Genomic DNA, 7,500 nt, shown 5'->3' with positions numbered 1-7,500 from the left:
TATTCAAGAAAACAATGAACATGCAATTGATTGATAACATGTTGATGATGTGACATAAATGTTGGTTACCATAGTCTAGAAGACCGGTTTTACCAAACAAGGTGGGTGCCTAACACCTTCCCCACATTGTAACGTAGTTTCCAAGCTTAGATAAATTATTGATAGATCAATCCTTGTCCATGTAATTTTCAATATCTAGATTGTAACTAAGAAAAAAAAGCCATGTACTTTATCTTAGATTGTAGCTAGGACCAAAGCCATGTGATTTCCTACGACCAATGTACATTTCTTCTTAAATCAATAAAATGAGGAATTTTTCAATTTTGATTGATTTTTTTTTTCAATAATTAAATAAGTGGAGACTCCATTGTAAAGCCCTTAATCTAAAGTGGGAAATATAATCGGTCGAACCTCTATTTGAAAAGGTAATAATACAACTCCACCCATTCATATCAGTTTGGCCCAACACAAAAAAAATGGGTTGGGGGCGCAGTCTCTCACAGTAGAGCACTTGTGGCAACTACATAGTGAATCATGGGTCCTTGTAATAATGAATTTCTTATTTGCACGATATTATTTATGTTAAACTTCATTATTTATGTAAAGTTTCATTTATTATTTATTATTTGCACAGCTTGTGGGTTGAGGCGGTAGTAGCGTTGTGGTGGTTAGGATGGAGGAAATTGTGGTGGTTGGGATGGATAGAGGAAAAAAAAAAAATACTCAAATGAAGTAAGAAATAAAGTATTGAATCTAATGGGTGTGCATAAAAAAACATGGATAACTAAACTAGTAAAAGTGGAGTGTTTTAGGTTTGTTTAACAAAAAATTTGAGGAGGTTGATGTGAATGCTCTTATATTTGGAGAAAGTGACACATAACATCATTGTGTGCATTCACCAGTTTTAGAAATCCAAATTTTCTAATATATATAGCTCAATAGATGGTCTCGCCTCTTTATTATTATTTTTAATTATCGTGTGATTTTAATTGATATGGTCTTATAAGTTATAAGCACATATTTTTCACGCATGATTAAAAAAAAAGGTCATAAAAAATTGAGAGTTTTAAATTAAAATCACATATAGTGTTAAACTATGTTAATTGAAATGATTAGAACTCATCGCTTGCTTGGATAAAACAACACCTTATTTTATTTTGTTTTATAACTTGGATAAAACAACACAAATACATATTAAATTTAGTTTTGACATTTTGTTTTTGTTAATAAATATGTTGACATTGTTGTTTACTTTAATGATTGGTTTTAAGTTGATTTAGGGGTAATTTCACCTTTTTACCATAAATTATACTCCATTTTACACTTACTCTTTAAACTATTGAAATGCATGATTGACTCCTGAAATTATAACTTTGTAACACTTAACCTTATGTCGTTTGTTTTGATGTTAAGTCTAACAAAATGTAGAATCGAAATACCAATTTACCTTTTACTGGCTGTTTTGGAATGAGGAGTAAAACGGTCTTTCAATACTAAAATATGTTAGACCTAATCCCAAAACAAACGACAAAGAGTTAAGTGTTATAAAGTTATTAACTTTGAATTGTGCATTTTGATAAGTCAAGACGCAAAATGTATGAAAAAAAGAAAAAAGAAAAAACAATTTCCTCATTGATTTTTGAATACCCAGTACCACACACCCCAACCCAAATCTATTAGGATGTGTGCCCTTAAATCCTATTGTATGATACTATGTATGACATTATATATGACTTAATATTGTGATTAATAAAGTTGTTTTATTATTATCTAAAATAATGGTAACATGAATATTGGGACATTATCATATAGTCCATGAGATGCATAGTATGTGATTTAGTCACAAAAGATATAAATCACAAGTTCTTTGTAAACTCAGAATTTATAGTTCATAGTCGGTGATGAAATTGGGCATTTCATCTACGAAGACTATAATGTATCAACTAAGATGATTTGTCTTGATCATGAAAGTGGAGACTTCTAGTTGATATGTTGATATGTTTTAAGAGTTAAGACATATTGAACTGGACCGCTGTGAGATTTATTATTCTCCTAACGACTGTCAAATGAATAATAAATCTCACGACTTCTATTTGCATGAAGTCTTAATCCTGAGAGAATAATTGACCTGATCATGAAGTGTAGGTTGTTTTGATATATCAGGAGTGAGATCTAAAGTAATGGTCAAAATCTCAGTATGTTGGGCAGCCACATTTAGTGTTAATGGAACATATATTCTCAAGATGGAATTCATAGTCTCTTAACGGAGATATAAAATATTCCCTTGAAATAAGTTTAATGAGATTAGTTATTCAGAGAGTTAGGCATAACACTTTGGTAAGAAATTACTAAAGTATATATTTATGAAATTGGATTTCATAAATATATGATGAATAATTTAAAGAATTAAACTGGGTACTCAAGGATTAAGATGTAGTAATTTTCAAAGTGGCAGTCTATATTTATGACTTTGTATTATTACGAATATTTTATGAATGGATTGCATGTATAATAAAGTTTTGGGATATAATTTATTAATAAAGCCTAGAGTACAATTATATTTATATGTTGGTATTAAATATAATTAATGGTAACTTTGGACTTGTCAAGAGTTGACGGAAAAGCCCAAGACCCATTGGAGCTAGTGCCTTATTGATTTCTTTTGGTTCCACTCCAAGCCACACACTAAAACCCAATTGGAAATGCTCAATAGGCCAACCCAATTAGATAATCAGTTAGTTATAAAGGGAGAAACATACAAAATTTTTATTAGTGATATAAGAAATGGTGTGTATGTGAGAGTGAGACACACTTTCATTCTCCCTTTGAAAACTGATTGAGAGACCACACATCTTAGGCGTAAAGTGGAATTGGAGTGAAGATTAAAAGTATTCCCGAGTACTTCAATATTTGGTTTTGAATTTCACCACACCAAAGTACGCTATTTTGTTCTTAAATTTTGAAATTTACAAAGTGCACACTATCAGCCATGAATGAAGTAGATCTTTATTTGTTGCTTCCGCTATGTGTTTTTTATGAGATAAAAAACCAATTTTTCCAACAAAATCATCATATATTAAAATGTAAAAATAATCCTCTAACTTTTTTTATATTTCATTTTAAACCTCTAATTTTGCTTTAGTTCATTTCAGTCTTCTATATTTCAGATTTATTCAATTAAGTTGTTTTCGATAACATTTGTTAAAATTTTTTGAAAAAAAAAATGGAAAATATTTTTAAATCATTAATTGAACTATTTTAATTTAAAAAAAATTTGAAGAAAAATTTGAATAAAAATTTAAAAAATTGAAAAATAAACCACCATATATAATAAAAGTTGATGAAAAAACCTTAATTGAATAGACTTAAAAGTTAGAAATCTGAAATGAAGAAAAGCAAAGTTGAAAGAGTCAGCTTATCTTAATAAATAATAAGAGATAACCCGATTAAAACGACAGCGTTCTAGATTTGGGTCGTCAAACGCACCGTTTCTTAGCGCATTGTAGCAGATCCGAAATAAAATCCTAGCTAGCATCAGCGCAAACCCTAGAACTTGGCCACACACACGCCTCTTTTATAAGTAGAAGCAAGCAATAGAGGAAGCTCAAACCTCAAAAGCCACAGCCATCTCTGTGAGCATCTTTCATATCCTTTTTTGTTATTTTTCTCTTTGGCTTTATATTTTATTTTTTATGATTCATCGTTTCTGTTATCTGTCTGTCTGTGTTTAGCTTTATGCGTACTCAGGGGACTGTGACGATTTGTGATTTAAGGTCTCGTTCGTCGTAATTGGCCCAATAGGCCTTGCCGACCATCCTGATATATCACCACCCATATTCTGAGCCATCGCCCACTTCCCTTTTTATAACTAAATTAGTGTTCGAAATGGCCAATGATTAGATATATATTTTTAAAGACAAGCATATGTCTGAATCACTGTGTGGATCGATTTAATCTTCTCTATGAGGCCCTTGCTTTTTGATTTTTGAGTGGGTTTGCAATGAATTAAACATGTTTATAACATAAATTATTTATTTTTACTTTTGTGCTTTCAAAGTTCAAACTGCCTATGATGAGAACTGATGGTATTTGCGCAACGTATGACAGTTTGTGATTACACTTACCTACTGCCTTCCTTCTGAGGCTTTCGTTTTGATGGTTGTTTTTTGATTGGTTGATTATTTGTTTATGTATCTTATGTATGGGTCAGGTGATGATTAATACGCATAGTTCAGATGATAATCTGTGATTAACACATTATTGCATAGTCTTTCGCTCCTATCTGATATCTATTTATGTCTCTTTCTTGTTATATAGTTTTGCTTAACCTTTTTTTTAGGATTGATAAAATTAGTTGTGTTTACTCTATCCATTTTAGGTAGGAAACTTTTTATAATTTATTTTAAAAAAAATGGTTTACTAATGTATGCCATGGGGGCTATCAAGTTAAATGGGTGGTTTTAACTTTTAATAGTGGTCAGTGATGATAAATTCAAGGCTTGTTTCTCAAAACATTCGCAGGGCCGCCTAAGAGCTTTTGCCGAGCTTGAGAGCTTGTGCTGCTTTTATCCTTCCTTGGATGTCTGTGACCAACTGAAAATATATATGGAAATTACCTTGGTCTGCAATTGTGGTTTATGTTATTGCTTTACTATTTATTGTAATGTTTGAATAAATTTTGTTGATTGGCCAATGATTATTAATTATTTATTTAGACAAGCATATGGCTGAACTTTATGTTGACAAACTAATCTTCTCTATGAGGCCAAATCCTTGCATACCCCTTGTTTTAACAATGTTGTTCGGTGTATTTGTTATTTGCATGCTGTGCTGTCTTCATTTTGTTTGGTTGATGTCAATATGGTCTAAAAAGTTTTGATTGCCCGTTTGAGTTCTTAATGGTAGCAACTTGCAACCATTTCAGTTACTGTAATTTCTTATATGCAATTGTGAATTCATATGAATAGCAGATGAAATTGAGGGGGGACTGTGATGATTTCTGTGATAGGTCTCGTTCGTCGTAATGGCATCTTTGCCTTGCCGACCATCCTGTTATATCACCACCCATATTCTGAGTCCCATCTAAGTAAGCAAACAAGCGGATATCATCTAAAGAAGTAATTGGAATTTTTGAAGTAAAGGGTGTTAATTTTTTACAGTTTTCGTTCTTTTTTTCCTGTTCTGTACTATGATCTCTAGGTTAAATTTAATGTATCCTTTGTTTCTCATTTATCATTGTGTCTTACTTGGTTCTTTTAAAAAATCTGTGTTCTACTGTGTGCAGTAGAATGATGCAATTGCAAAAATATGTTGGATTGCCTCCCTAAGCTGTTTTTTTTTTTAATTATTATTATCTTGTTAACCATTGATATTGCTTATTACGAATTTTTCTGCGAAGCACTCCTTATTGTAATATGACTAGTTGCGGATATGGTAATTGGATTGGATTGGATTGAAGTGAATAAACCCTAGAAAGAAAAGAGGCTTTTGTACAAAGCTCATTAGTGTAAGGGATACCAAAACAAGTTGTATCTTACCTTTTCGGTTTTGGAAGTTTATTAATACGGTTGCATATAGCTATAAACTCTTCATTTTGCCACTGCTGATTCAGATTTTATTTCAAATTTAGTTTCCTTTTAATTATTTAAGGTCTACATTAAATTTTGCTGGCGATGATGACACAAAGGCCGGACTTACGGCTGCTACTGGTTTGGTTTGTTGCTAGTAGTCTGATGAAAGTGCAATAAAGGTGTTTTTTCTGAGCTAGTTCATGTAATGTTGTTGAGCAATGCTATGTGACAATAAATCGGCAAAAAAATATTTTAAGTTATGGATTCAAATTAGAATCAAATAACTACGTACCAGTAAATTTTGAGTTTGGCTATATAATTCTATTTTTTTTTTCTTCGTCTTATTTTACTGAAAGTATTGTACATAAAGGTAAAAATTAGTTAAAATAGTATTGTGAGGTTTATAAATTGTATTAAAAAGTGCAGTGAGCTTTATAAATAATAGCAAAAATAAACTGAATAATAAAATAATTTTAATTTTTAATTGGATCTCAAATGCTAAATAATTAAAATGAAAGAAACAAGATTTCATATTAGAGGAGGGAGGTAATAAGAGGGAAGGTGCCATCTAATAAATTTAACCACTTAAAAGCAATTTTTATCATTTATCTAGGTTAAAATCATTCTAGATTTTTAAAATTTTCATAAACAATCTGCAAAGCTTGATGGGTATTTTTTGTGAAGTTTGTTATCATTTAGTGATGGTACATTTTCATGGCGTAAACTGTAAACTACATAATAGTTTTAAGGTGGATTTCTATGATTAATAATGGTAAAATAGGTCGAAAAGACAATAAAATCACTTGTTTGAATTGGCGTTTTTAAGTTTTTATGTATTGAAATGAAATTACTAAAATGCATATGAATATTCCCTACCAAATTGAATTTGTCCTAGTTTACAGCTATCGCTGATAATCATCAGTAGGCAATCGATTTGACATCTCCTAAACTAGACAACTCGAACTATAATCCAATCAATTTATGCTTGTGGTCATACTGACCAACGAACATCAACGTGGACATAGGACTGGTGATTCAACTCTTCATATAGCCCACAAAAATATACAAATTATCCTGGTTAAAATTCTCTCATCTTCACAGGCTAATGACAAATTGATTACGCCACCACACACAGAGAAACGAGCTTATGTGGGCCTATTATAAGAAAATGATCACACACAACCTATCCACAACTCAAAATGATTTATTTAGTTAATTAGTAAATAAATCCTGTCTATCAAAAAAATAAAAAAATGATTCACCGTGGTTTATTTTTGGCCTCCAACGGGGGCTTGCCCATGATTGCTTTTGCTGGTGATTATTGTTGGGAAAGGAGAAAGTGGGGTTCAAATATGGGTTCCGGTTTTAGGAAAGGTCGAGGATAAGAATGGGTGTCACCACTATTAAATAAGAATAGATAACAATGACATCACTCACTGCATGAGGTCACCAGTAAATTTTGCCTGTGCAATAAATTAAAACTTAACTACATTGCGCCTAAAGAATTGTGACATTGACTTTGAAAATATAATTAATAACTTGCAATAAATTCTGACATACCCATTAATTTAAAGATATTAACTTGGTTTCCAAATAAGTTACAAGTATGATTGGATAAAAATATAAGCAACCTGGCAAGTAATTTAATAATAATTGATCATTGTACATTTTTAGTGCGATGAAGGGCAAATGCCTGAGTTTAAGTCTTTAGAAGGGACTTTTACACATACATACACTTAGATTTGGTTAGAATAGAATTTATATATTGTATTAAAAAAAAAAAAAAAAAACAACAACAACAATTGGACCCAAATAAAAAAAGGACATGTAACTTATGCAAAGATAAATCCTCAATTTAAATTAACATGCATAAAAATGATCCAAAATGACTGTTTAATGATTAATTTCTTATGAAAATCATATTATAATT

General features: G+C 30.9%; 1 long non-coding RNA gene and 6 other non-coding genes across 7 annotated transcripts; all 7 read left to right on the top strand.

Annotated features, from left to right (window-relative positions):
- Positions 1 to 3,548: 3,548 nt before the first annotated feature.
- Positions 3,549 to 5,322, top strand: LOC142627925 (uncharacterized). The gene is made up of 2 exons (XR_012842965.1): positions 3,549 to 3,632; positions 4,971 to 5,322. It is a non-coding gene; the product is annotated as an uncharacterized LOC142627925 (long non-coding RNA).
- LOC142622965 (small nucleolar RNA Z43) lies at positions 3,749 to 3,845 on the top strand. Its single transcript, XR_012842001.1, has one exon. It is a non-coding gene; the product is annotated as a small nucleolar RNA Z43 (small nucleolar RNA).
- LOC142622980 (small nucleolar RNA U83) lies at positions 4,065 to 4,146 on the top strand. The gene has a single exon (XR_012842013.1). It is a non-coding gene; the product is annotated as a small nucleolar RNA U83 (small nucleolar RNA).
- LOC142622959 (small nucleolar RNA snR60/Z15/Z230/Z193/J17) lies at positions 4,202 to 4,294 on the top strand. The gene has a single exon (XR_012841996.1). It is a non-coding gene; the product is annotated as a small nucleolar RNA snR60/Z15/Z230/Z193/J17 (small nucleolar RNA).
- On the top strand, positions 4,476 to 4,591 carry LOC142622999 (small nucleolar RNA SNORD14). The gene has a single exon (XR_012842026.1). It is a non-coding gene; the product is annotated as a small nucleolar RNA SNORD14 (small nucleolar RNA).
- Positions 4,985 to 5,079, top strand: LOC142622964 (small nucleolar RNA Z43). Its single transcript, XR_012842000.1, has one exon. It is a non-coding gene; the product is annotated as a small nucleolar RNA Z43 (small nucleolar RNA).
- A 345-nt stretch (positions 5,323 to 5,667) lies between the features above and the next one.
- LOC142622987 (small nucleolar RNA snoR113) lies at positions 5,668 to 5,767 on the top strand. Its single transcript, XR_012842019.1, has one exon. It is a non-coding gene; the product is annotated as a small nucleolar RNA snoR113 (small nucleolar RNA).
- The last annotated feature ends 1,733 nt before the right edge of the window (positions 5,768 to 7,500 follow it).

This window comes from Castanea sativa, chromosome 1, assembly GCF_040712315.1.
Source record: "Castanea sativa cultivar Marrone di Chiusa Pesio chromosome 1, ASM4071231v1".
NCBI lineage: Eukaryota > Viridiplantae > Streptophyta > Magnoliopsida > Fagales > Fagaceae > Castanea > Castanea sativa.
The sequence above is the reverse complement of the archived record's forward strand: the minus strand, read 5'-3'. Positions and strand labels throughout refer to the sequence as shown.